General features: G+C 51.7%; 1 protein-coding gene across 1 annotated transcript in view; it reads right to left on the bottom strand.

Annotated features, from left to right (window-relative positions):
• Nucleotides 1–27,402, bottom strand: part of LOC147672879 (uncharacterized) — a 69,510-nt gene extending 42,108 nt beyond the window's left edge. The window contains exon 1 of the mRNA XM_086947955.1: nt 27,184–27,402. The gene's annotated coding sequence lies outside the window, so the exon portion shown is untranslated. The remainder of the gene's footprint in view (nt 1–27,183) is intronic.
• Between the last annotated feature and the right edge of the window lie 398 nt (nt 27,403–27,800).

The raw sequence follows: 27,800 nt of genomic DNA, 5'->3' as shown, positions 1-27,800 counted from the left end.
TCTTCCACATCAGCACTTCAGACACTGTCCTGTTTTTGTTTGTTTTCTTCCGAGACTCTGGCTTAGGATGCCCTTTTAGTGAATTACATTTCAAAAGGTTCAGCTATTTATTTAGTACGCTATAAAAAATTTAAAACACTAATAAAGTAAAAATCGGTATCAACCAAATACTGCCTTACAATGTATCCCTACATTTCAAAAATACAATTTTAATGGATTTAAAGTACAGAAAAGTGAAAGTTGTAGATGTTTGAAGTGGGGCACTTTCCATTTTAGGTCTCACTTACCAGACATTGCTGTTGCGAGTCTATTGCGAGTGGTGCGGGTGCGCTGGTGTGAAATCTGACACAAAACAGATGGCACACTGCGCGCCGCCGCTCGTAACCGCAAGTCGTGGGCCTATTCACAAGCACAAGCGTGTGAAAAGTCCACAGCGATTCCAAAAGGTCGTTTTCCCAGAGCAGCGCATGCGCTGCTCTAGGCTTGACCTAAAAAGGGTGCCCAGACATAGGCTGTGAGGGAAACCTAGATGCTGGAAGCGATAGCCAATCCTCAAATACATCATCTGGGAGTGGCCTACAGAAGACAGGGTCGGAAATCCCGTACACTAATAGGTTTCTATCGCTGGTGGAGTTGCTGGAGGAGGACACCGAAACGGGGCCTAGGTGTCACCCCCCTCATCAAACACAGCATCTCGAGACATGTATCCTAGAACCAGATTGCAGATCTACCAATGTTCCCCAAGAAATACTTCATTAATACTCTCAGACTAGAGGACGAGGATATGAGAACCATGCTTGAGGGTCTTAATTCCCTGGTAAATCAGCTATTGAATAAGGACCCTTCCTGTCCCTCTCGCCTCAAGCCCACTGACTCTACATCTCCTCAGGTGGTTTATCCAGAGTGGGAGATACCCACTGTAGGTAAGGCTCCCAAGTTGGCATCTTTTTGCAAGCTAGCCCCCGCAGCCATGCCACGTATAGTGGTTCCAGCACCCTCCAGGACCGAGTAATTAGCTCTGTAATTCGCAAAGACATCTCAAGGGCTTCCAGGCTTACCTCCCGAACCCAATCACTAGATTGTATCGAGCTTACACTGAATGAGGTTGATGTTGCGGAAAATCTTCTTTCCCTGGAATATCGTACTTGTCCCCAGAAGGTTCCTCGATCCAATTCAGACGGTTCTTATCGAGCAGTACGGTTGTATGACAATCTATTGTGGCGTTTTATTGCGCGCACGTTTACAGCGCGTCATTTACACATCGCAACGGCGCTTACATCGCCATTGTTTGCATTGCAAGCTGTTGCGACGCTAATGCGGCCATATCATTGGATAGCGTGTCACATCGCAGCGGTTACATCGCGCGACATGACACCGTAATCGAGCTAGAGTTATAAGCCCTATAGATATTTCGTTCTTTTGAACATTATGCGTTTATTTTGTTTATCGTCATATCCACTACCATTGTAACTTGCCACTCGACATACTGACGCCGAACATCATTGTCTCGGCGCAGGACTTATTTTCTTCTTTTTTATTTCACGATTCATTTTGTATTCTTTGTTTCTCTGTGAGAGTCGCCTTATAGCCTTTCCCACACGCAAATCAGATTAAATTATTTCATAACCACTCCCCTTCTATCGTCATTCATCTTGACAGTATTACATACAGTATCAGGCCCAACTAACATAGCCATAGGTCTATTTAAATGCGGTAGTTAACAATCTACCACACCGGACCGCCCGAAATCCAGGAGCTGGTTGCCGTGCTGTTATGCTGTCTCGCCACTGATCTAGGTAACTAACACGTTTGTGGTTAAAGTTGCATTTGGCATACAACGCAGAACGACCTACCACTGGAAATCATCCATTTCTATTGCCTAACATCGCAAAAACCGTCTACACCTAACAATATAGGACTATGATAAGGACTCCGGTATACAAATATTGAGAATTAACACCCCTGTGCTAACAGGTGTGTTTTTAGGTTCGCTGTATTCTTTCGTTTGGAAGGAAGAGCACCTGCATGTCTTAGGAAGAGTGCGATACAGTTACATGTGAGTGCAGGCGCTCTGGGTAAGGGAATATCTGCACTTTTTTTATTTTCTTTGCAAGAGCTTGTCCCCAAAGGTGTTTGAATTGTCCTGCACACTTGTATAGCTAGCTGTTCATGGACGAGGAGTGCAGTCACACAATGTTTCTCTAATATTTTGATGCGGACCGCCTTACTTTTGAACAGTTCATTGACCTTGTAATGGAAAATCTACTAAGTATGTATTTAGAAGTACTTAGAAAATGCTCAGGTGACTCTCCTTGAACTTTCTGATATACTCGCAGGCGGGCGGGGGGGGGGGGGTATTCATGCCTGAGCAGAGCTTCTACTAGAATAAATGAAGAGCCTATCTCTCGAATGGAGTGCATCGTGAGGTTGAGCCAGATTTTTATGCCTGGCGATCCCTTTAAAGTCACTTTCTTAAAAGCCGGGCCTAGGATTCTCAGCATATGTTTATGGTAAGTTTCTGGATTTGTCAAAACATTAAGGTGATCCTAAACTCAGAGCAACCTTACAATTAGCCTAAGTTGAGATTTATAAGTTGGTTACTCACCCATACACCCATCCACCCATACATGCATCCATCCGCCCATTCACCCATACACCCATCCATCCATCCAAGAGCACCCATCCATGCATCCATTCACCCATACATACACCCATCCATCCATCCATCTATCTATCCATCCATCCATACACCCATCCGGTGAGGCGAGTCAGTGCAGACTCCTGGTGTGACCCTCTGTACAGTGACACATTCATCTCACACAGGAGATGGGGAGGCGAGTCAGTGCAGACACCAGGTGTGACCCTCTGTACCGTGGCACATTCACCACACACAGGAGATGGTGAGGCGAGTCAGTGCAGACACCAGGTGTGACCCTCTGTACCGTGGCACATTCACCACACACAGGAGATGGTGAGGCGAGTCAGTGCAGACACCAGGTGTGATCCTCTGTACCGTGACACATTCACCTCACACAGGAGACGGTGAGGCGAGACAGTGCAGATATCAGGTGTGACCCTCTGTACTGTGACACATTCACATCACACAGGAGATGGGGAGGGGAGTCAGGGCAGACACCTGGTGTGACCCTCTGTATCATGACACATTCACCTCACACAGGAGACGGTGAGGTGAGTCTAGCAGACACCCAGTGTGACACTCTCTGAAGTGACACATTCACCTCACACAGGAGATGGTGAGGCGAGTCAGTGCAGACACCTGGTGTGACCCTCTGTACCGTGACCCATTCACCTCACACAGGAGATGGCGAGGCGAGTCAGTGCAGACACCAGGTGTGAACCTCTGTACCGTGACACATTCACCTCACACAGGAGACGGTGAGGCGAGTCAGTGCAGACTCCTGGTGTGACCCTCTGCACCGTGATGCATTCACCTCACACAGGAGATGGTGAGGCGAGTCAGAGCAGACACCTGGTGTGACCCTCTGTACCGTGAAACATTCATCTCACACAGGAGACAGTGAGGCGAGTCAGTGCAGACTCCTGGTGTAACCCTCTGTACCGTGATACATTCATCTCACACAGGAGATGGTGAGGCGAGTCAGTGCAGACACCTGGTGTGGCCCTCTGTACCGTGACACATTCATCTCACACAGGAGATGGAGAGGCGAGTCAGTGCAAACACCAGGTGTGACCCTCTGTACCGTGATACATTCAACTCACACAGGAGACGGTGAGGCGAGTCTAGCAGACACCAGGTGTGACCCTCTGTACCGTGACACACTCACCTCAAACAGGAGATGGTGAGGAGAGTCAGTGCAGACACCTGGTGTGACCCTCTGTACCGTGACACATTCATCTCACACAGGAGATGGTGAGGCGAGTCAGTGCAGACACCTGGTGTGGCCCTCTGTACTGTGGTACATTCATCTCACACAGGAGATGGTGAGGCGAGTCAGTGCAGACACCAGGTGTGACCCTCTGTACCGTGACACATTCACCTCACACAGGAGATGGTGAGGCGAGTCAGTGCAGACACCTGTTGTGACCCTCTGTACCCTGACACATTTACCTCACACAGGAGATGCTAAGGCGAGTCAGCTCAGACACCTGGTGTGAACCTCTGTACAGTGACACATTCACCTCACACAGGAGATGGTGAGGCGAGTCAGTGCAGACACCTGGTGTGACCCTCTGTACCGTGACACATTCACCTGTCACAGGAGAAGGTGAGGCGAGTCAGGGCAGACACCAGGTGTGACCCTCTGTACAGTGACACATTCACCTCACACAGGAGATGGTGAGGCGAGTCAGTGCAGACACCTGGTGTGACCCTCTGTACCGTGACACATTCACCTGTCACAGGAGAAGGTGAGGCGAGTCAGCTCAGACACCTGGTGTGAACCTCTGTACAGTGACACATTCACCTCACACAGGAGATGCTAAGGCGAGTCAGCTCAGACACCTAGTGTGACCCTCTGTACCGTGATACATTTACCTCACACAGGAGATGGTGAGGCGAGTCAGTGCAGACACCTGGTGTGACCCTCTGTACCATGACACATTCATCTCACACAGGAGATGGTGAGGCGAGTCGGTGCAGACACCTGGTGTGACCCTCTGTACCGTGACACATTCATCTCACACAGGAGATGGTGAGGCGAGTCAGTACAGACACCTGGTGTGGCCCTCTATACCGTGGCACATTCATCTCACACAGGAGATGGTGAGGCGAGTCAGTGCAGACACCATGTTTGACCCTCTGTACCGTGACACATTCACCTCACACAGGAGATGGTGAGGCAAGTCAGTGCAGACACCTGGTGTGACCCTCTGTACCGTGACACATTCACCTCACACAGGAGACGGTGAGGCGAGTCAGTGCAGACTCCTGGTGTGACCCTCTGCACCGTGATACATTCACCTCACACAGGAGATGGTGAGGCGAGTCAGAGCAGACACCTGGTGTGACCCTCTGTACCGTGAAACATTCATCTCACACAGGAGACAGTGAGGCGAGTCAGTGCAGACTCCTGGTGTGACCCTCTGTACCGTGATACATTCATCTCACACAGGAGATGGTGAGGCGAGTCAGTGCAGACACCTGGTGTGGCCCTCTGTACCGTGACACATTCATCTCACACAGGAGATGGAGAGGCGAGTCAGTGCAAACACCAGGTGTGACCCTCTGTACCGTGATACATTCAACTCACACAGGAGACGGTGAGGCGAGTCTAGCAGACACCAGGTGTGACCCTCTGTACTGTGACACACTCACCTCAAACAGGAGATGGTGAGGAGAGTCAGTGCAGACACCTGGTGTGACCCTCTGTACCGTGACACATTCATCTCACACAGGAGATGGTGAGGCGAGTCAGTGCAGACACCTGGTGTGGCCCTCTGTACTGTGGCACATTCATCTCACACAGGAGATGGTGAGGCGAGTCAGTGCAGACACCAGGTGTGACCCTCTGTACCGTGACACATTCACCTCACACAGGAGATGGTGAGGCGAGTCAGTGCAGACACCTGGTGTGACCCTCTGTACCCTGACACATTTACCTCACACAGGAGATGCTAAGGCGAGTCAGCTCAGACACCTGGTGTGAACCTCTGTACAGTGACACATTCACCTCACACAGGAGATGGTGAGGCGAGTCAGTGCAGACACCTGGTGTGACCCTCTGTACCGTGACACATTCACCTGTCACAGGAGAAGGTGAGGCGAGTCAGGGCAGACACCAGGTGTGACCCTCTGTACAGTGACACATTCACCTCACACAGGAGATGGTGAGGCGAGTCAGTGCAGACACCTGGTGTGACCCTCTGTACCGTGACACATTCACCTGTCACAGGAGAAGGTGAGGCGAGTCAGCTCAGACACCTGGTGTGAACCTCTGTACAGTGACACATTCACCTCACACAGGAGATGCTAAGGCGAGTCAGCTCAGACACCTAGTGTGACCCTCTGTACCGTGATACATTTACCTCACACAGGAGATGGTGAGGCGAGTCAGTGCAGACACCTGGTGTGACCCTCTGTACCATGACACATTCATCTCACACAGGAGATGGTGAGGCGAGTCGGTGCAGACACCTGGTGTGACCCTCTGTACCGTGACACATTCATCTCACACAGGAGATGGTGAGGCGAGTCAGTACAGACACCTGGTGTGGCCCTCTATACCGTGGCACATTCATCTCACACAGGAGATGGTGAGGCGAGTCAGTGCAGACACCATGTTTGACCCTCTGTACCGTGACACATTCACCTCACACAGGAGATGGTGAGGCAAGTCAGTGCAGACACCTGGTGTGACCCTCTGTACCGTGACACATTCACCTCACACAGGAGATGGTGAGGCAAGTCAGTGCAGACACCTGGTGTGACCCTCTGTACCGTGATACATTCACCTCACACAGGAGACGGTGAGGCGAGTCAGAGCAGACACCAGGTGTGACCCTCTGTACCGTGACACATTCATCTCACACGGGAGATGGTGAGGCGAGTCAGTGCAGACACCTGGTGTGAAGCTCTTCACCGTGATACATTCACCTCACACAGGAGATGGTGAGGCGAGTCAGAGCAGACACCTGGTGTGACCCTCTGTACCGTGACACATTCACCTCACACAGGAGACGGTGAGGTGAGTCTAGCAGAAACCCAGTGTGACACTCTCTGAAGTGACACATTCACCTCACACAGGAGATGGTGAGGCGAGTCAGTGCAGACACCTGGTGTGACCCTCTGTACCATGACCCATTTACCTCACACAGGAGATGGTGAGGCGAGTCAGTGCAGACACCAGGTGTGACCCTCTGTACAGTGACACATTCACCTCACACAGGAGATGGTGAGGCGAGTCAGTGCAGACTCCTGGTGTGACCCTCTGTACCGTGGCACATTCAACTCACACAGGAGACAGTGAGGCGAGTCAGTGCAGAGTCCTGGTGTGACCCTCTGTACCGTGGCACATTCATCTCACACAGGAGATGGTGAGGCGAGTCAGTGCAGACACCTGGTGTGACCCTCTGTACCATGACACATTCATCTCACACAGGAGATGGTGAGGCGAGTCAGTGCAAACACCTGGTGTGACCCTCTGTACCGTGATACATTCATCTCACACAGGAGATGGTGAGGCGAGTCAGTACAGACACCTGGTGTGGCCCTCTATACCGTGGCACATTCATCTCACACAGGAGATGGTGAGGCAAGTCAGTGCAGACACCTGGTGTGACCCTCTGTACCGTGATACATTCACCTCACACAGGAGACGGTGAGGCGAGTCAGAGCAGACACCAGGTGTGACCCTCTGTACCGTGACACATTCATCTCACACAGGAGATGGTGAGGCGAGTCAGTGCAGACACCTGGTGTGAAGCTCTGCACCGTGATACATTCACCTCACACAGGAGATGGTGAGGCGAGTCAGAGCAGACACCTGGTGTGACCCTCTGTACCGTGACACATTCACCTCACACAGGAGACGGTGAGGTGAGTCTAGCAGAAACCCAGTGTGACACTCTCTGAAGTGACACATTCACCTCACACAGGAGATGGTGAGGCGAGTCAGTGCAGACACCTGGTGTGACCCTCTGTACCATGACCCATTCACCTCACACAGGAGATGGTGAGGCGAGTCAGTGCAGACACCAGGTGTGACCCTCTGTACCGTGACACATTCACCTCACACAGGAGACGGTGAGGCGAGTCAGTGCAGACTCCTGGTGTGACCCTCTGTACCGTGGCACATTCAACTCACACAGGAGACAGTGAGGCGAGCCAGTGCAGACTCCTGGTGTGACCCTCTGAACTGTGGTACATTCACCTCACACAGGAGATGGTGAGGCGAGTCAGTGCAAACACCAGGTGTGACCCTCTGTACCGTGATACATTCATCTCACACAGGAGATGGTGAGGCGAGTCAGTGCAGACACCAGGTGTGGCCCTCTATACCGTGGCACATTCATCTCACACAGGAGATGGTGAGGCGAGTCAGTGCAGACACCTGGTGTGGCCCTCTGTACCGTGGCACATTCATCTCACACAGGAGATGGTGAGGCGAGTCAGTGCAGACACCTGGTGTGACCCTCTGTACTGTGACACATTCATCTCAAACAGGAGACAGTGAGGCGAGTCAGTGCAGACACCTGGTGGGGCCCTCTGTACCGTGGCACATTCAACTCACACAGGAGACAGTGAGGCGAGTCAGTACAGACACCTGGTGTGGCCCTCTGTACCGTGACACATTCATCTCACACAGGAGATGGTGAGGCGAGTCAGTGCAGACACCTGGTGTGACCCTCTGTACCATGACACATTCATCTCACACAGGAGATGGTGAGGCGAGTCAGTGCAGACACCTGGTGTGACCCTCTGTACCGTGACACATTCATCTCACACAGGAGATGGTGAGGCGAGTCAGTGCAGACACCTGGTGTGACCCTCTTTACCGTGACACATTCATCTCACACAGGAGATGGTGAGGCGAGTCAGTACAGACACCTGGTGTGGCCCTCTATACCGTGGCACATTCATCTCACACAGGAGATGGTGAGGCGAGTCAGTGCAGACACCAGGTTTGACCCTCTGTACCGTGACACATTCACCTCACACAGGAGATGATGAGGCAAGTCAGTGCAGACACCAGGTGTGACCCTCTGTACCGTGACACATTCACCTCACACAGGAGATGGTGAGGCAAGTCAGTGCAGACACCTGGTGTGACCCTCTGTACCGTGATACATTCACCTCACACAGGAGACGGTGAGGCGAGTCAGAGCAGACACCTGGTGTGACCCTCTGTACCGTGACACATTCATCTCACACAGGAGATGGTGAGGCGAGTCAGTGCAGACACCTGGTGTGAAGCTCTGCACCGTGATACATTCACCTCACACAGGAGATGGTGAGGCGAGTCTAGCAGACACCCGGTGTGACCCTCTCTGAAGTGACACATTCACGTCACACAGGAGACGGTGAGGCAAGTCAGTGCAGACACCTGGTGTGACCTGTACAGTGATACATTCACCTCACACAGGAGACGGTGAGGCGAGTCTAGCAGACACCAGGTGTGACCCTCTGTACCGTGACCCATTCACTTCACACAGGAGATGGCGAGGCGAGTCAAAGCAGACACCTGGTGTGACCCTCTGTCACATTCACCTCACACAGGAGATGGTGAGGCGAGTCAGTGCAGACACATGGTGTGACCCTCTGTACCGTGACACATTCACTGCTCACAGGAGATGGTGAGGCGAGCCAGTGCACACACCCAGTGTGACACTCTCTGAAGTGGCACATTCACCTCACACAGGAGATGGTGAGGCGAGTCAGTGCAGACACCAGGTGTGACCCTCTGTACCGTGACACATTCATCTCACACAGGAGATGGTGAGGCGAGTCAGAGCAGACACCTGGTGTGACCCTCTGTACCGTGGCACATTCACTGCTCACAGGAGATGGTGAGGCGAGTCAGAGCAGACACCAGGTGTGGCCCTCTGTACCGTGGCACATTCACCTCACACAGGAGATGGTGAGGCGAGTCAGTGCAAACACCTGGTGTGACCCTCTGTACCGTGGCACTTTCACCTCATACAGGAGATGGTGATGCGAGTCAGTGCAGACACCTGGTGTGACCCTCTGTACCGTGGCACATTCACCTCACACAGGAGATGGTGAGGCGAGTCAGTGCAGACACCTGGTGTGACCCTCTGTACCGTGGCACTTTCACCTCACACGGGAGATGGTGAGGCGAGTCAGTGTAGACACCTGGTGTGACCCTCTGTACCGTGGCACATTCACCTCACACAGGAGATGGTGAGGCGAGTCAGTGCAGACACCTGGTGTGACCCTCTGTACCGTGACACATTCATCTCACACAGGAGATGGTGAGGCGAGTCAGAGCAGACACCTGGTGTGACCCTCTGTACCGTGGCACATTCACTGCTCACAGGAGATGGTGAGGCGAGTCAGAGCAGACACCAGGTGTGGCCCTCTGTACCGTGGCACATTCACCTCACACAGGAGATGGTGAGGCGAGTCAGTGCAAACACCTGGTGTGACCCTCTGTACCGTGGCACTTTCACCTCACACAGGAGATGGTGATGCGAGTCAGTGCAGACACCTGGTGTGACCCTCTGTACCGTGGCACATTCACCTCACACAGGAGATGGTGAGGCGAGTCAGTGCAGACACCTGGTGTGACCCTCTGTACCGTGGCACTTTCACCTCACACGGGAGATGGTGAGGCGAGTCAGTGCAGACACCTGGTGTGACCCTCTGTACCGTGGCACTTTCACCTCACACGGGAGATGGTGAGGCGAGTCAGTGCAGACACCTGGTGTGACCCTCTGTACCGTGACACATTCATCTCACACAGGAGATGGGGAGGCGAGTCAGTGCAAACACCTGGTGTGACCCTCTGTACCGTGGCACATTCACCTCACACAGGAGATGGTGAGGCAAGTCAGAGCAGACACCAGGTGTGACCCTCTGTACCGTGGCACATTCACCTCACACAGGAGATGGTGAGGCGAGTCAGTGCAGACACCTGGTGTGACCCTCTGTACCGTGGCACATTCACCTCACACAGGAGATGGTGAGGCGAGTCAGTGCAGACACCTGGTGTGACCCTCTGTACCGTGGCACATTCACCTCACACAGGAGATGGTGAGGCGAGTCAGTGCAGACACCTGGTGTGACCCTCTGTACCGTGACACATTCATCTCAGTCAGTCAGTCAGTCAAAGATACTTTATTCGGTTCATACCAAAAACCATAAAAGTATACAAATACATACATAATGGCCCAGAACATCTAATCACAATATGGAATACATCATACAGAAAAAGTTAAAATACAGAATAAAATCATACAGAATTTAACCATAAATATTAAAAAAAATTAAAAATACATCAAGTTACCAGAAAATTAATTATCTACACACATTTAAAAATAGACCATGCAGGGGCCTTAGACAGGGCTGATTCATTTCTGTCTTAACCTCATGGCTATACTAAAAAATGTTGCAACATTAGAAATTTCCCAGGTATTGGACAGTAACTGAAGGTACAACAGGGCAGGCTTCACCTGCTTGAACCTTTTCTCTTTTAGCAAAGGTACAATGAATTTTTTCCTCAGACTCTTAAAGTGGCCACAAAAGAACAAAAAATGAGCAGTATCCATTATGGAGAAGCCATCGCAATTGCATATGTCTAGTTCCGTTTGCTTAGTCCAACAGGGACGATCAGAAAGAAGGAGATGGATTTTATTAAGACTGAATTTGGTTAACAAATACCTATGGTTCGCATTGTTGACCACCTTCAAATACAATTCAGGCTCATGCCCCAGATTTACGATGAGCTGATGGGTTCTTACAGTGCGTTTGGACAGCTCAAGGGCTTCTCTCTCCATGTCTTTTTTTGTCTTGAAGGTGGTTTTGACCCATTTCAGATCTCCCTTGGCAATTTTTGCCGGCTCGGTGAACAGTTCTGGACGACCTAATGATACTGCCAGTTTATGCACATTTTTTAGCCATGGTATAGAGTCCCAATAATCTAGTGTGAGGCAATCCCTTAAGACCTCATGGTTCACCTCCAGTTCCGGGTTTAACCAGACCGCAATCCATTTCAGAAGGGGTGCCAAGGCGATCCGATCTTCTAGGTACTCCAAGCCCACATTCTTGGTGAACTATAAAGCCTGCCGTGGCTTGTGGAACACATAAAATGGATTTCAAGAAATTATCCTCTGCCACTTGTAGCGACTTCACAGTCCTATAGCCCCAAAGTTCAGCACCGTACATGGCAATAGAAACACATTTGGCGGCATAGACTTTCAATACTGCCTGCAATGGTTTTACCCCCAATTTGCGTGAAAAACCCTGCACTGCAAAGATTGATCGTACAAAGGAATTTCTTTTCTCTAACAATTGGGGGGTCCAGGTAGAACATTCGTCAAATACCAGCCCCAGATAAGGGAATCTGGAGACTTTCGAAAGCTTATTACCATTACATTGCAGTGTCATCAATTTCTTCCTTCCCCTTCCCCTATCGCCTATAACCATGATGTGAGACTTTGTGTAGTTAACACTGAAATCCACACCGGACATGAACACATAGAATGAATCTAAAAGACGTTGTAACCCCACTGCTGTCCGAGATAGTAATGCGGCGTCATCCGCATACAATAATGCAGGAATTCCAAACTTGCCGGCCCTGGGAACATCAGTACATGCTACTCCTACAGCATTGCCCAAGTCATTAATATATAAAGTAAATAATAGAGGGGCTAATATACAGCCTTGTCTTACACCGTTGGTAATGCTTATCTTCCCCGTACAATTTCCCTTACTGTCATATCTTACTGTGGCTGTGAGGTCCCTGTGAAGATCAGCCAGGAAGTGTACTATGTTTTTATCTAAGCCCATCTTTAGAAGAAGCCCCCATAGTTTGGACCGGTTTACTCTGTCAAAGGCCGAAGTCAGGTCCAAGAATGCTATATACAAGTTGCCTTGCTTTACTGTGGTGTACTTCCCTATCAATAATTGTAGGTTGAGGCTTTGATCAATCGTACTTCGTCCCTTTCTAAACCCATACTGTAATATAGATAAGGAATTTGTTTCCTCAAGCCAATCTGATAATTTAGTCAGGACCACTCTACCTAAGACCTTTACAGCCGAATCTATAAGTGAGATTGGGCGATAATTACCAGGGTCACCCCTATTCCCTTTTTTGAAAATCGGCACAATCACCGATTGGGACCATGTTGAAGGAATACCTGATTTAGAAATTCTATTAAAAACATTACATAAGATTTTAGACCATATTGTTATGTTCGATTTAAAAAGATCGGCTCACACAGGAGACGGGGAGGCGAGTCAGTGCAGACACCTGGTGTGACCCTCTGTACCGTGACACATTCATCTCACACAGGAGATGGGGAGGCGAGTCAGTGCAAACACCTGGTGTGACCCTCTGTACCGTGACACATTCACCTCACACAGGAGATGGTGAGGCGAGTCAGTGCAGACACCTGGTGTGACCCTCTGTACCGTGACACATTCATCTCACACAGGAGATGGTGAGGCGAGTCAGTGCAGACACCTGGTGTGGCCCTCTGTACTGTGGCACATTCATCTCACACAGGAGATGGTGAGGCGAGTCAGTGCAGACACCAGGTGTGACCCTCTGTACCGTGACACATTCACCTCACACAGGAGATGGTGAGGCGAGTCAGTGCAGACACCTGTTGTGACCCTCTGTACCCTGACACATTTACCTCACACAGGAGATGCTAAGGCGAGTCAGCTCAGACACCTGGTGTGAACCTCTGTACAGTGACACATTCACCTCACACAGGAGATGGTGAGGCGAGTCAGTGCAGACACCTGGTGTGACCCTCTGTACCGTGACACATTCACCTGTCACAGGAGAAGGTGAGGCGAGTCAGGGCAGACACCAGGTGTGACCCTCTGTACAGTGACACATTCACCTCACACAGGAGATGGTGAGGCGAGTCAGTGCAGACACCTGGTGTGACCCTCTGTACCGTGACACATTCACCTGTCACAGGAGAAGGTGAGGCGAGTCAGCTCAGACACCTGGTGTGAACCTCTGTACAGTGACACATTCACCTCACACAGGAGATGCTAAGGCGAGTCAGCTCAGACACCTAGTGTGACCCTCTGTACCGTGATACATTTACCTCACACAGGAGATGGTGAGGCGAGTCAGTGCAGACACCTGGTGTGACCCTCTGTACCATGACACATTCATCTCACACAGGAGATGGTGAGGCGAGTCGGTGCAGACACCTGGTGTGACCCTCTGTACCGTGACACATTCATCTCACACAGGAGATGGTGAGGCGAGTCAGTACAGACACCTGGTGTGGCCCTCTATACCGTGGCACATTCATCTCACACAGGAGATGGTGAGGCGAGTCAGTGCAGACACCATGTTTGACCCTCTGTACCGTGACACATTCACCTCACACAGGAGATGGTGAGGCAAGTCAGTGCAGACACCTGGTGTGACCCTCTGTACCGTGACACATTCACCTCACACAGGAGACGGTGAGGCGAGTCAGTGCAGACTCCTGGTGTGACCCTCTGCACCGTGATACATTCACCTCACACAGGAGATGGTGAGGCGAGTCAGAGCAGACACCTGGTGTGACCCTCTGTACCGTGAAACATTCATCTCACACAGGAGACAGTGAGGCGAGTCAGTGCAGACTCCTGGTGTGACCCTCTGTACCGTGATACATTCATCTCACACAGGAGATGGTGAGGCGAGTCAGTGCAGACACCTGGTGTGGCCCTCTGTACCGTGACACATTCATCTCACACAGGAGATGGAGAGGCGAGTCAGTGCAAACACCAGGTGTGACCCTCTGTACCGTGATACATTCAACTCACACAGGAGACGGTGAGGCGAGTCTAGCAGACACCAGGTGTGACCCTCTGTACTGTGACACACTCACCTCAAACAGGAGATGGTGAGGAGAGTCAGTGCAGACACCTGGTGTGACCCTCTGTACCGTGACACATTCATCTCACACAGGAGATGGTGAGGCGAGTCAGTGCAGACACCTGGTGTGGCCCTCTGTACTATGGCACATTCATCTCACACAGGAGATGGTGAGGCGAGTCAGTGCAGACACCAGGTGTGACCCTCTGTACCGTGACACATTCACCTCACACAGGAGATGGTGAGGCGAGTCAGTGCAGACACCTGGTGTGACCCTCTGTACCCTGACACATTTACCTCACACAGGAGATGCTAAGGCGAGTCAGCTCAGACACCTGGTGTGAACCTCTGTACAGTGACACATTCACCTCACACAGGAGATGGTGAGGCGAGTCAGTGCAGACACCTGGTGTGACCCTCTGTACCGTGACACATTCACCTGTCACAGGAGAAGGTGAGGCGAGTCAGGGCAGACACCAGGTGTGACCCTCTGTACAGTGACACATTCACCTCACACAGGAGATGGTGAGGCGAGTCAGTGCAGACACCTGGTGTGACCCTCTGTACCGTGACACATTCACCTGTCACAGGAGAAGGTGAGGCGAGTCAGCTCAGACACCTGGTGTGAACCTCTGTACAGTGACACATTCACCTCACACAGGAGATGCTAAGGCGAGTCAGCTCAGACACCTAGTGTGACCCTCTGTACCGTGATACATTTACCTCACACAGGAGATGGTGAGGCGAGTCAGTGCAGACACCTGGTGTGACCCTCTGTACCATGACACATTCATCTCACACAGGAGATGGTGAGGCGATTCGGTGCAGACACCTGGTGTGACCCTCTGTACCGTGACACATTCATCTCACACAGGAGATGGTGAGGCGAGTCAGTACAGACACCTGGTGTGGCCCTCTATACCGTGGCACATTCATCTCACACAGGAGATGGTGAGGCGAGTCAGTGCAGACACCATGTTTGACCCTCTGTACCGTGACACATTCACCTCACACAGGAGATGGTGAGGCAAGTCAGTGCAGACACCTGGTGTGACCCTCTGTACCGTGACACATTCACCTCACACAGGAGATGGTGAGGCAAGTCAGTGCAGACACCTGGTGTGACCCTCTGTACCGTGATACATTTACCTCACACAGGAGACGGTGAGGCGAGTCAGAGCAGACACCAGGTGTGACCCTCTGTACCGTGACACATTCATCTCACACGGGAGATGGTGAGGCGAGTCAGTGCAGACACCTGGTGTGAAGCTCTGCACCGTGATACATTCACCTCACACAGGAGATGGTGAGGCGAGTCAGAGCAGACACCTGGTGTGACCCTCTGTACCGTGACACATTCACCTCACACAGGAGACGGTGAGGTGAGTCTAGCAGAAACCCAGTGTGACACTCTCTGAAGTGACACATTCACCTCACACAGGAGATGGTGAGGAGAGTCAGTGCAGACACCTGGTGTGACCCTCTGTACCATGACCCATTTACCTCACACAGGAGATGGTGAGGCGAGTCAGTGCAGACACCAGGTGTGACCCTCTGTACAGTGACACATTCACCTCACACAGGAGATGGTGAGGCGAGTCAGTGCAGACTCCTGGTGTGACCCTCTGTACCGTGGCACATTCAACTCACACAGGAGACAGTGAGGCGAGTCAGTGCAGAGTCCTGGTGTGACCCTCTGTACCGTGGCACATTCATCTCACACAGGAGATGGTGAGGCGAGTCAGTGCAGACACCTGGTGTGACCCTCTGTACCATGACACATTCATCTCACACAGGAGATGGTGAGGCGAGTCAGTGCAAACACCTGGTGTGACCCTCTGTACCGTGATACATTCATCTCACACAGGAGATGGTGAGGCGAGTCAGTACAGACACCTGGTGTGGCCCTCTATACCGTGGCACATTCATCTCACACAGGAGATGGTGAGGCAAGTCAGTGCAGACACCTGGTGTGACCCTCTGTACCGTGATACATTCACCTCACACAGGAGACGGTGAGGCGAGTCAGAGCAGACACCAGGTGTGACCCTCTGTACCGTGACACATTCATCTCACACAGGAGATGGTGAGGCGAGTCAGTGCAGACACCTGGTGTGAAGCTCTGCACCGTGATACATTCACCTCACACAGGAGATGGTGAGGCGAGTCAGAGCAGACACCTGGTGTGACCCTCTGTACCGTGACACATTCACCTCACACAGGAGACGGTGAGGTGAGTCTAGCAGAAACCCAGTGTGACACTCTCTGAAGTGACACATTCACCTCACACAGGAGATGGTGAGGCGAGTCAGTGCAGACACCTGGTGTGACCCTCTGTACCATGACCTATTCACCTCACACAGGAGATGGTGAGGCGAGTCAGTGCAGACACCAGGTGTGACCCTCTGTACCGTGACACATTCACCTCACACAGGAGACGGTGAGGCGAATCAGTGCAGACTCCTGGTGTGACCCTCTGTACCGTGGCACATTCAACTCACACAGGAGACAGTGAGGCGAGCCAGTGCAGACTCCTGGTGTGACCCTCTGAACTGTGGTACATTCACCTCACACAGGAGATGGTGAGGCGAGTCAGTGCAAACACCAGGTGTGACCCTCTGTACCGTGATACATTCATCTCACACAGGAGATGGTGAGGCGAGTCAGTGCAGACACCAGGTGTGGCCCTCTATACCGTGGCACATTCATCTCACACAGGAGATGGTGAGGCGAGTCAGTGCAGACACCTGGTGTGGCCCTCTGTACCGTGGCACATTCATCTCACACAGGAGATGGTGAGGCGAGTCAGTGCAGACACCTGGTGTGACCCTCTGTACTGTGACACATTCATCTCAAACAGGAGACAGTGAGGCGAGTCAGTGCAGACACCTGGTGGGGCCCTCTGTACCGTGGCACATTCAACTCACACAGGAGACAGTGAGGCGAGTCAGTACAGACACCTGGTGTGGCCCTCTGTACCGTGACACATTCATCTCACACAGGAGATGGTGAGGCGAGTCAGTGCAGACACCTGGTGTGACCCTCTGTACCATGACACATTCATCTCACACAGGAGATGGTGAGGCGAGTCAGTGCAGACACCTGGTGTGACCCTCTGTACCGTGACACATTCATCTCACACAGGAGATGGTGAGGCGAGTCAGTGCAGACACCTGGTGTGACCCTCTTTACCGTGACACATTCATCTCACACAGGAGATGGTGAGGCGAGTCAGTACAGACACCTGGTGTGGCCCTCTATACCGTGGCACATTCATCTCACACAGGAGATGGTGAGGCGAGTCAGTGCAGACACCAGGTTTGACCCTCTGTACCGTGACACATTCACCTCACACAGGAGATGATGAGGCAAGTCAGTGCAGACACCAGGTGTGACCCTCTGTACCGTGACACATTCACCTCACACAGGAGATGGTGAGGCAAGTCAGTGCAGACACCTGGTGTGACCCTCTGTACCGTGATACATTCACCTCACACAGGAGACGGTGAGGCGAGTCAGAGCAGACACCTGGTGTGACCCTCTGTACCGTGACACATTCATCTCACACAGGAGATGGTGAGGCGAGTCAGTGCAGACACCTGGTGTGAAGCTCTGCACCGTGATACATTCACCTCACACAGGAGATGGTGAGGCGAGTCTAGCAGACACCCGGTGTGACCCTCTCTGAAGTGACACATTCACCTCACACAGGAGACGGTGAGGCAAGTCAGTGCAGACACCTGGTGTGACCTGTACAGTGATACATTCACCTCACACAGGAGACGGTGAGGCGAGTCTAGCAGACACCAGGTGTGACCCTCTGTACCGTGACCCATTCACTTCACACAGGAGATGGCGAGGCGAGTCAAAGCAGACACCTGGTGTGACCCTCTGTCACATTCACCTCACACAGGAGATGGTGAGGCGAGTCAGTGCAGACACATGGTGTGACCCTCTGTACCGTGACACATTCACTGCTCACAGGAGATGGTGAGGCGAGCCAGTGCACACACCCAGTGTGACACTCTCTGAAGTGGCACATTCACCTCACACAGGAGATGGTGAGGCGAGTCAGTGCAGACACCAGGTGTGACCCTCTGTACCGTGACACATTCATCTCACACAGGAGATGGTGAGGCGAGTCAGAGCAGACACCTGGTGTGACCCTCTGTACCGTGGCACATTCACTGCTCACAGGAGATGGTGAGGCGAGTCAGAGCAGACACCAGGTGTGGCCCTCTGTACCGTGGCACATTCACCTCACACAGGAGATGGTGAGGCGAGTCAGTGCAAACACCTGGTGTGACCCTCTGTACCGTGGCACTTTCACCTCATACAGGAGATGGTGATGCGAGTCAGTGCAGACACCTGGTGTGACCCTCTGTACCGTGGCACATTCACCTCACACAGGAGATGGTGAGGCGAGTCAGTGCAGACACCTGGTGTGACCCTCTGTACCGTGGCACTTTCACCTCACACGGGAGATGGTGAGGCGAGTCAGTGTAGACACCTGGTGTGACCCTCTGTACCGTGGCACATTCACCTCACACAGGAGATGGTGAGGCGAGTCAGTGCAGACACCTGGTGTGACCCTCTGTACCGTGACACATTCATCTCACACAGGAGATAGTGAGGCGAGTCAGAGCAGACACCTGGTGTGACCCTCTGTACCGTGGCACATTCACTGCTCACAGGAGATGGTGAGGCGAGTCAGAGCAGACACCAGGTGTGGCCCTCTGTACCGTGGCACATTCACCTCACACAGGAGATGGTGAGGCGAGTCAGTGCAAACACCTGGTGTGACCCTCTGTACCGTGGCACTTTCACCTCACACAGGAGATGGTGATGCGAGTCAGTGCAGACACCTGGTGTGACCCTCTGTACCGTGGCACATTCACCTCACACAGGAGATGGTGAGGCGAGTCAGTGCAGACACCTGGTGTGACCCTCTGTACCGTGGCACTTTCACCTCACACGGGAGATGGTGAGGCGAGTCAGTGTAGACACCTGGTGTGACCCTCTGTACCGTGGCACATTCACCTCACACAGGAGATGGTGAGGCGAGTCAGTGCAGACACCTGGTGTGACCCTCTGTACCGTGGCACATTCACCTCACACAGGAGATGGTGAGGCGAGTCAGTGCAGACACCTGGTGTGACCCTCTGTACCGTGGCACATTCACCTCACACAGGAGATGGTGAGGCGAGTCAGTGCAGACACCTGGTGTGACCCTCTGTACCGTGGCACTTTCACCTCACACAGGAGATGGTGAGGCGAGTCAGTGCAGACACCTGGTGTGACCCTCTGTACCGTGACACATTCACCTCACACAGGAGATGGTGAGGCGAGTCAGTGCAGACACCTGGTGTGACCCTCTGTACCGTGACACATTCATCTCAGTCAGTCAGTCAGTCAAAGATACTTTATTCGGTTCATACCAAAAACCATAAAAGTATACAAATACATACATAATGGCCCAGAACATCTAATCACAATATGGAATACATCATACAGAAAAAGTTAAAATACAGAATAAAATCATACAGAATTTAACCATAAATATTAAAAAAAATTAAAAATACATCAAGTTACCAGAAAATTAATTATCTACACACATTTAAAAATAGACCATGCAGGGGCCTTAGACAGGGCTGATTCATTTCTTTCTTAACCTCATGGCTATACTAAAAAATGTTGCAACATTAGAAATTTCCCAGGTATTGGACAGTAACTGAAGGTACAACAGGGCAGGCTTCACCTGCTTGAACCTTTTCTCTTTTAGCAAAGGTACAATGAATTTTTTCCTCAGACTCTTAAAGTGGCCACAAAAGAACAAAAAATGAGCAGTATCCATTATGGAGAAGCCATCGCAATTGCATATGTCTAGTTCCGTTTGCTTAGTCCAACAGGGACGATCAGAAAGAAGGAGATGGATTTTATTAAGACTGAATTTGGTTAACAAATACCTATGGTTCGCATTGTTGACCACCTTCAAATACAATTCAGGCTCATGCCCCAGATTTACGATGAGCTGATGGGTTCTTACAGTGCGTTTGGACAGCTCAAGGGCTTCTCTCTCCATGTCTTTTTTTGTCTTGAAGGTGGTTTTGACCCATTTCAGATCTCCCTTGGCAATTTTTGCCGGCTCGGTGAACAGTTCTGGACGACCTAATGATACTGCCAGTTTATGCACATTTTTTAGCCATGGTATAGAGTCCCAATAATCTAGTGTGAGGCAATCCCTTAAGACCTCATGGTTCACCTCCAGTTCCGGGTTTAACCAGACCGCAATCCATTTCAGAAGGGGTGCCAAGGCGATCCGATCTTCTAGGTACTCCAAGCCCACATTCTTGGTGAACTATAAAGCCTGCCGTGGCTTGTGGAACACATAAAATGGATTTCAAGAAATTATCCTCTGCCACTTGTAGCGACTTCACAGTCCTATAGCCCCAAAGTTCAGCACCGTACATGGCAATAGAAACACATTTGGCGGCATAGACTTTCAATACTGCCTGCAATGGTTTTACCCCCAATTTGCGTGAAAAACCCTGCACTGCAAAGATTGATCGTACAAAGGAATTTCTTTTCTCTAACAATTGGGGGGTCCAGGTAGAACATTCGTCAAATACCAGCCCCAGATAAGGGAATCTGGAGACTTTCGAAAGCTTATTACCATTACATTGCAGTGTCATCAATTTCTTCCTTCCCCTTCCCCTATCGCCTATAACCATGATGTGAGACTTTGTGTAGTTAACACTGAAATCCACACCGGACATGAACACATAGAATGAATCTAAAAGACGTTGTAACCCCACTGCTGTCCGAGATAGTAATGCGGCGTCATCCGCATACAATAATGCAGGAATTCCAAACTTGCCGGCCCTGGGAACATCAGTACATGCTACTCCTACAGCATTGCCCAAGTCATTAATATATAAAGTAAATAATAGAGGGGCTAATATACAGCCTTGTCTTACACCGTTGGTAATGCTTATCTTCCCCGTACAATTTCCCTTACTGTCATATCTTACTGTGGCTGTGAGGTCCCTGTGAAGATCAGCCAGGAAGTGTACTATGTTTTTATCTAAGCCCATCTTTAGAAGAAGCCCCCATAGTTTGGACCGGTTTACTCTGTCAAAGGCCGAAGTCAGGTCCATGAATGCTATATACAAGTTGCCTTGCTTTACTGTGGTGTACTTCCCTATCAATAATTGTAGGTTGAGGCTTTGATCAATCGTACTTCGTCCCTTTCTAAACCCATACTGTAATATAGATAAGGAATTTGTTTCCTCAAGCCAATCTGATAATTTAGTCAGGACCACTCTACCTAAGACCTTTACAGCCGAATCTATAAGTGAGATTGGGCGATAATTACCAGGGTCACCCCTATTCCCTTTTTTGAAAATCGGCACAATCACCGATTGGGACCATGTTGAAGGAATACCTGATTTAGAAATTCTATTAAAAACATTACATAAGATTTTAGACCATATTGTTATGTTCGATTTAAAAAGATCGGCTCACACAGGAGACGGGGAGGCGAGTCAGTGCAGACACCTGGTGTGACCCTCTGTACCGTGACACATTCATCTCACACAGGAGATGGGGAGGCGAGTCAGTGCAAACACCTGGTGTGACCCTCTGTACCGTGACACATTCACCTCACACAGGAGATGGTGAGGCGAGTCAGTGCAGACACCTGGTGTGACCCTCTGTACCGTGACACATTCATCTCACACAGGAGATGGTGAGGCAGTCAGTGCAGACACCAGGTGTGACCCTCTGTACCATGACACATTCATCTCACACAGGAGATGGTGAGGCGAGTCAGTGCAGACACATGGTGTGACCCTCTGTACCGTGACACATTCACTGCTCACAGGAGATGGTGAGGCGAGCCAGTGCACACACCCAGTGTGACACTCTCTGAAGTGGCACATTCACCTCACACAGGAGATGGTGAGGCAAGTCAGTGCAGACACCTGTTGTGACCCTCTGTACCGTGACACATTCAACTCACAAAGGAGATGGTGAGGCGAGTCAGTGCAGACACCTGGTGTGACCCTCTGTACCGTGACACATTCACCTCACACAGGAGATGGTGAGGCAAGTCAGTGCAGACACCTGGTGTGACCCTCTGTACCGTGATACATTCACCTCACACAGGAGACGGGGAGGCGAGTCAGTGCAGACACCTGGTGTGACCCTCTGTACCGTGACACATTCATCTCACACAGGAGATGGGGAGGCGAGTCAGTGCAAACACCTGGTGTGACCCTCTGTACCGTGACACATTCACCTCACACAGGAGATGGTGAGGCGAGTCAGTGCAGACACCTGGTGTGACCCTCTGTACCGTGACACATTCATCTCACACAGGAGATGGGGAGGCGAGTCAGTGCAAACACCTGGTGTGACCCTCTGTACCGTGACACATTCATCTCACACAGGAGATGGTGAGGCGAGTCAGTGCAGACACCTGGTGTGACCCTCTGTACCGTGATACATTCAACTCACACAGGAGACGGTGAGGCGAGTCTAGCAGACACCAGGTGTGACCCTCTGTACCGTGACACACTCACCTCAAACAGGAGATGGTGAGGCGAGTCAGTGCAGACACCAGGTGTGACCCTCTGTACCGTGACACATTCACCTCACACAGGAGATGGTGAGGCGAGACAGTGCAGACACCTGGTGTGACCCTCTGTACCGTGATACATTCACCTCACACAGGAGACGATGAGGCAAGTCAGAGCAGACACCAGGTGTGACCCTCTGTACCGTGGCACATTCACCTCACACAGGAGATGGTGAGGCAAGTCAGAGCAGACACCAGGTGTGACCCTCTGTACCATGGCACATTCACCTCACACAGGAGATGGTGAGGCGAGTCAGTGCAAACACCTGGTGTGACCCTCTGTACCGTGACACATTCACCTCACACAGGAGATGGTGAGGCGAGTCAGAGGAGATACCCGGTGTGACCCTCTGTACCATGGCACATTCACTGCTCACAGGAGATGGTGAGGCGAGTCAGTGCAGACACCAGGTGTGACCCTCTGTACCGTGACACATTCACCTCACACAGGAGATGGTGAGGCGAGTCAGTGCAGACACCTGGTGTGACCCTCTGTACCGTGACACATTCATCTCACACAGGAGATGGGGAGGCGAGTCAGTGCAAACACCTGGTGTGACCCTCTGTACCGTGACACAATCACCTCACACAGGAGATGGTGAGTCGAGTCAGTGCAGACACCAGGTGTGACCCTCTGTACCGTGGCACATTCACCTCACACAGGAGACGGCGAGGTGAGTCAGTGCAGACTCCTGGTGTGACCCTCTGTACCGTGGCACATTCACCTCACACAGGAGACGGTGAGGCGAGTCTAGCAGACACCAGGTGTGACCCTCTGTACCGTGACCCATTCACTTCACACAGGAGATGGTGAGGCGAGTCAGAGCAGACACCTGGTGTGACCCTCTGTACCGTGACACATTCACCTCACACAGGAGACGGTGAGGTGAGTCTAGCAGACACCCAGTGTGACACTCTCTGAAGTGACAAATTCACCTCACACAGGAGATGGTGAGGCGAGTCAGTGCAGACACCTGGTGTGACCCTCTGTAACCTGACACATTCACCTCACACAGGAGATGGTGAGGCGAGTCAGTGCAGACACATGGTGTGACCCTCTGTACCGTGACACATTCACCTCACACAGGAGACGATGAGGCGAGTCAGTGCAGACACCTGGTGTGACCCTCTGTACCGTGACACATTCACCTCACACAGGAGACGATGAGGCGAGTCAGTGCAGACACCTGGTGTGACCCTCTGTACCGTGACACATTCACCTCACACAGGAGACGATGAGGCAAGTCAGAGCAGACACCAGGTGTGACCCTCTGTACCGTGGCACATTCACCTCACACAGGAGATGGTGAGGCAAGTCAGAGCAGACACCAGGTGTGACCCTCTGTACCATGGCACATTCACCTCACACAGGAGATGGTGAGGCGAGTCAGTGCAGACACCTGGTGTGACCCTCTGTACCGTGACACATTCACCTCACACAGGAGATGGGGAGGCGAGTCAGTGCAGACACCTGGTGTGACCCTCTGTACCGTGGCACATTCACCTCATACAGGAAGATTAATGCAAACTCCCACCGACTCATCGTTGCATTCACCAGCCGAATGAAGGCCTGGCCCCTGCCTCGACTGACTTGCACTATAGCGCTGCGGTGCTGCCCTCGAGGCACATACAGCATCGGATTGAGAAGGCGGGCAGTCGGGCATCGGCCGATGGGCCGGTGCCCAGGGGTCACCTGTGGGCCGTTTTCTTGTTAGCTCAATCAACCGGCCCACAGTGCCTTACTGCCTCTTCACAGCCCAGCCAGTGTAATAGAGGGGGCAGCTTGCAGGAACGTCGCTAGGCCAGTGTGCTCGCCCCTGCAGTCTGTAGCTTGGCCCCCGTGGGGCCAGGACAGACGCTCACTTCCCTGCTGTGCTGTTAAACTGAGGCGCCTGGCTGGGAGCAGGTTATTTGGCCGGTGGGACAGTATCACCTCAGCTCCCTGGAGTAGCAGCAGCTCTGTGCTTTACTCCACCCCTCCCCTGCTATGTCATCGCCCTGACGCTGTACGTGGCTGGCTGGGGTGGTTGAAGGGTAAGTGAAGGGGCACTGCTGGGGTCCTGTTGTTGGCACCTTAGTGCCAGAGTCTTTCAGGTCTTGGTAGACAGATGGGTACGTTTGGATAGGCCTCGCTGTGAGGCATCTTTCAGTGAGAAAAATTAAGAGGATGTAATGTCAGGGTCCGCCCTGCTGAATTTGGAAATAGGTTCCAGTCCCAGCCTCAGCGCAACAGGCTGTGATTCTGGGCAAATAACTTCATTGCTTAAGGCCTAAAACAAACATTAAGTTGATCTTTTTTAATGTGACTGGTGCATATATAATCACTGCCCTCAGGCTGAGTTGACTCTAAAACTACAATAAAAAAGAATCTTCTGTTGGCCAAGTTTTAAGAGTTTGCATCAGGAGTTGTGGCGTTTTGGCCACTTTATTTCACCTCACTCTAACAGCCAAAATGTAGTGCTTCAAGCTTTCACCAATGTGTATGGCTCTATGAGCTTTAAAATATGTAATTGATCAAACATTTCCTAAAAATGAGCCCAATGAGACTAGCCAAATGCTGTTTTATAAAAGGGTGAAATCCGCGAATGTGGGCCACTTTTTAAGGGGTGCCCGGGCCGAATTGTGATCTGGGCAATATGTGCTTTACACACGACTAGAACACCAGATGGAGCCGGCGGCAAGAAGAGAATAATTCAGTGAGCAAGAGAAAGAAATGGCACTGAGAGATAAAGAGAGAAGTGAGAGACAGGGCAGGATGCAGATAGAGAACTTGAAAGAGAGAGAGGGGGGCAGGAGGGACACAGAAACCCTGAGAGATAGAGAGAAGAACGAGAGAGGGAGAGAGAGGAATAGAAGGGGAGAGAGGGAGAGACAGAGAGAAACAGAGCTAGAGAGAAAGAGAGAGAGAGAGAAGGAGAGAGAGAAAAGAAGAAGAAGAAGCAGGAGCAGGGTGGCAACAGAAACCCTGAGAGAGAAGAACGAGAGACAGAGAGAGAGGGAGAGACAGAGAGAGAAGGGAGAGAGAGGGAGAGACAGAGAGGAACAGAGCTAGAGAGCAAGAGAGAGAAGGAGAGAGAGAGAAAAGAAGAAGCAGGGGCAGGGTGGCAACAGAAACCCTGAGAGAGAAGAACGAGAGACAGAGAGAAGGGGGAGAGAGGGAGACAGCGAGAGATAGAGACAGAGAGAGAATGGAAAGAGAGGGAAAGACAGAGAGAAACAGAGCTAGAGAGAAAGAGAGAGAAGAAAGAAGAAGCAGGGGCAGGGTGGCAACAGAAACCCTGAAAGAGAAGAACGAGAGAGGGAGAGGGAGAGACAGAGAGAGAGGGAGAGACAGAGAGAGAAGGGGGAGAGAGGGAGAGAGAGAGGGGGGAGAGAGAGGGAGGGTAGAGAGAGAGAGAGAGAGAGAGAGAGGGAGAGGGAGAGAGAGAGGGAGAGAGAGAGAGAGAGGGAGAGAGAGGGGGGGGGAGAGAGGGAGACAGCGAGAGATAGAGACAGAGAGAGAAGGGAGAGACGGAGCTAGATAGAGAGAGAAGAAGAGGAGGAAGCAGGGGCAGGAGGGCGACAGAAGCCCTGAGAGATAGAGGGGGGGCGAGATAGCGGGGAGAGGGAGAAGAAGCAAGGGGAGACTGAAAACCTATGAAAGAGAGCGAGAGAGAGGACAGGGGAGAGACAGAAACCCTGAGAGAGCGAGAGAGGCAGAGGAATAGAGAGAGAGAGACAGCGGGAGAGAGAAAGAGAGAAGAAACAGGGGCAGGAGGGAGGCACAGAGAGGGGGCGGCGGGTCGAAGCTGCTCTTGTTCTTTGCAGTCCACGAGGCGCCTCGTGCATCCATCGCTTCTTGGCGCTACAAAGAGCGGATCACACCGCGGATCTCTAAAGGGGCAGATTGAGATTTAACTGAAAGTGTAGCCTGGTGCGGGGCTCATGCCCCCCTTCACTGCCCCCCACGTACCCCCCCCCCCTCATCAGCAGGCGCTGCGGCTGGTGCTGTCTGTCTATGCCCCCCCTCTGAGTCCATCAGCGAGACACGTGGGGGGGGGGGTGCTCACTCACCCGTGCTCTGTTCCCTCCTCCGGACGGTCAGTGCCCCCTCTTCGTGGGGTCCTCAGTGCCCCTCGCTGGATGCAGGTCAGCGCATAGAAGCTCCTTCGCGGCGCTAGAGTGCAGGGCGTCTGGATGCCACGTCGGTGGAGGGGGGCCAATCAGAGAGCGGGGTGCTGTACCCCGCCCCCCACAGAGCGGCATGTATTTTCAAGCTCCCCCCTCTCTTCTGCCTGTTTAGTGCGCATGCTTCATGGGGCAGTGTCTGTGCTCACATTGAGTGGACCGCATTGGCTGCTGAAAGCCCCTCTCCCCTTGTATTTTTGTTTGCTCACAAGTGTCACTTACCTTCTGGAACTTAACGTCTGATTTTGTCATCTGTTCTCGTGTAATGATCTCATCATGTTTCATCTCTTTCCATTTTTACTACCTCATGTATTTTTATTTGCTCACAATTGTCACTTTTACCCTATGTAACTTAACGTCGGCTTTTGTATTGTGTTCTCGTGTAATGCTCTCATCATGTATCTTTTTTGTTCCTATTGTGAAGCGCTCTGACGCCTTCGGGTAAGGTCTGCGCTATATAAAAATGCATAAATGCATAAATAAATAAATCTCCACCTTCTCCC

The sequence above is a fragment of the Lissotriton vulgaris genome, unplaced genomic scaffold, assembly GCF_964263255.1.
Source record: "Lissotriton vulgaris unplaced genomic scaffold, aLisVul1.2 SCAFFOLD_2727, whole genome shotgun sequence".
In the NCBI taxonomy this organism is placed as follows: Eukaryota; Metazoa; Chordata; class Amphibia; order Caudata; family Salamandridae; genus Lissotriton; species Lissotriton vulgaris.
Note: the sequence above shows the minus strand (reverse complement) of the source record. Positions and strands in the feature narration are given on the sequence as shown.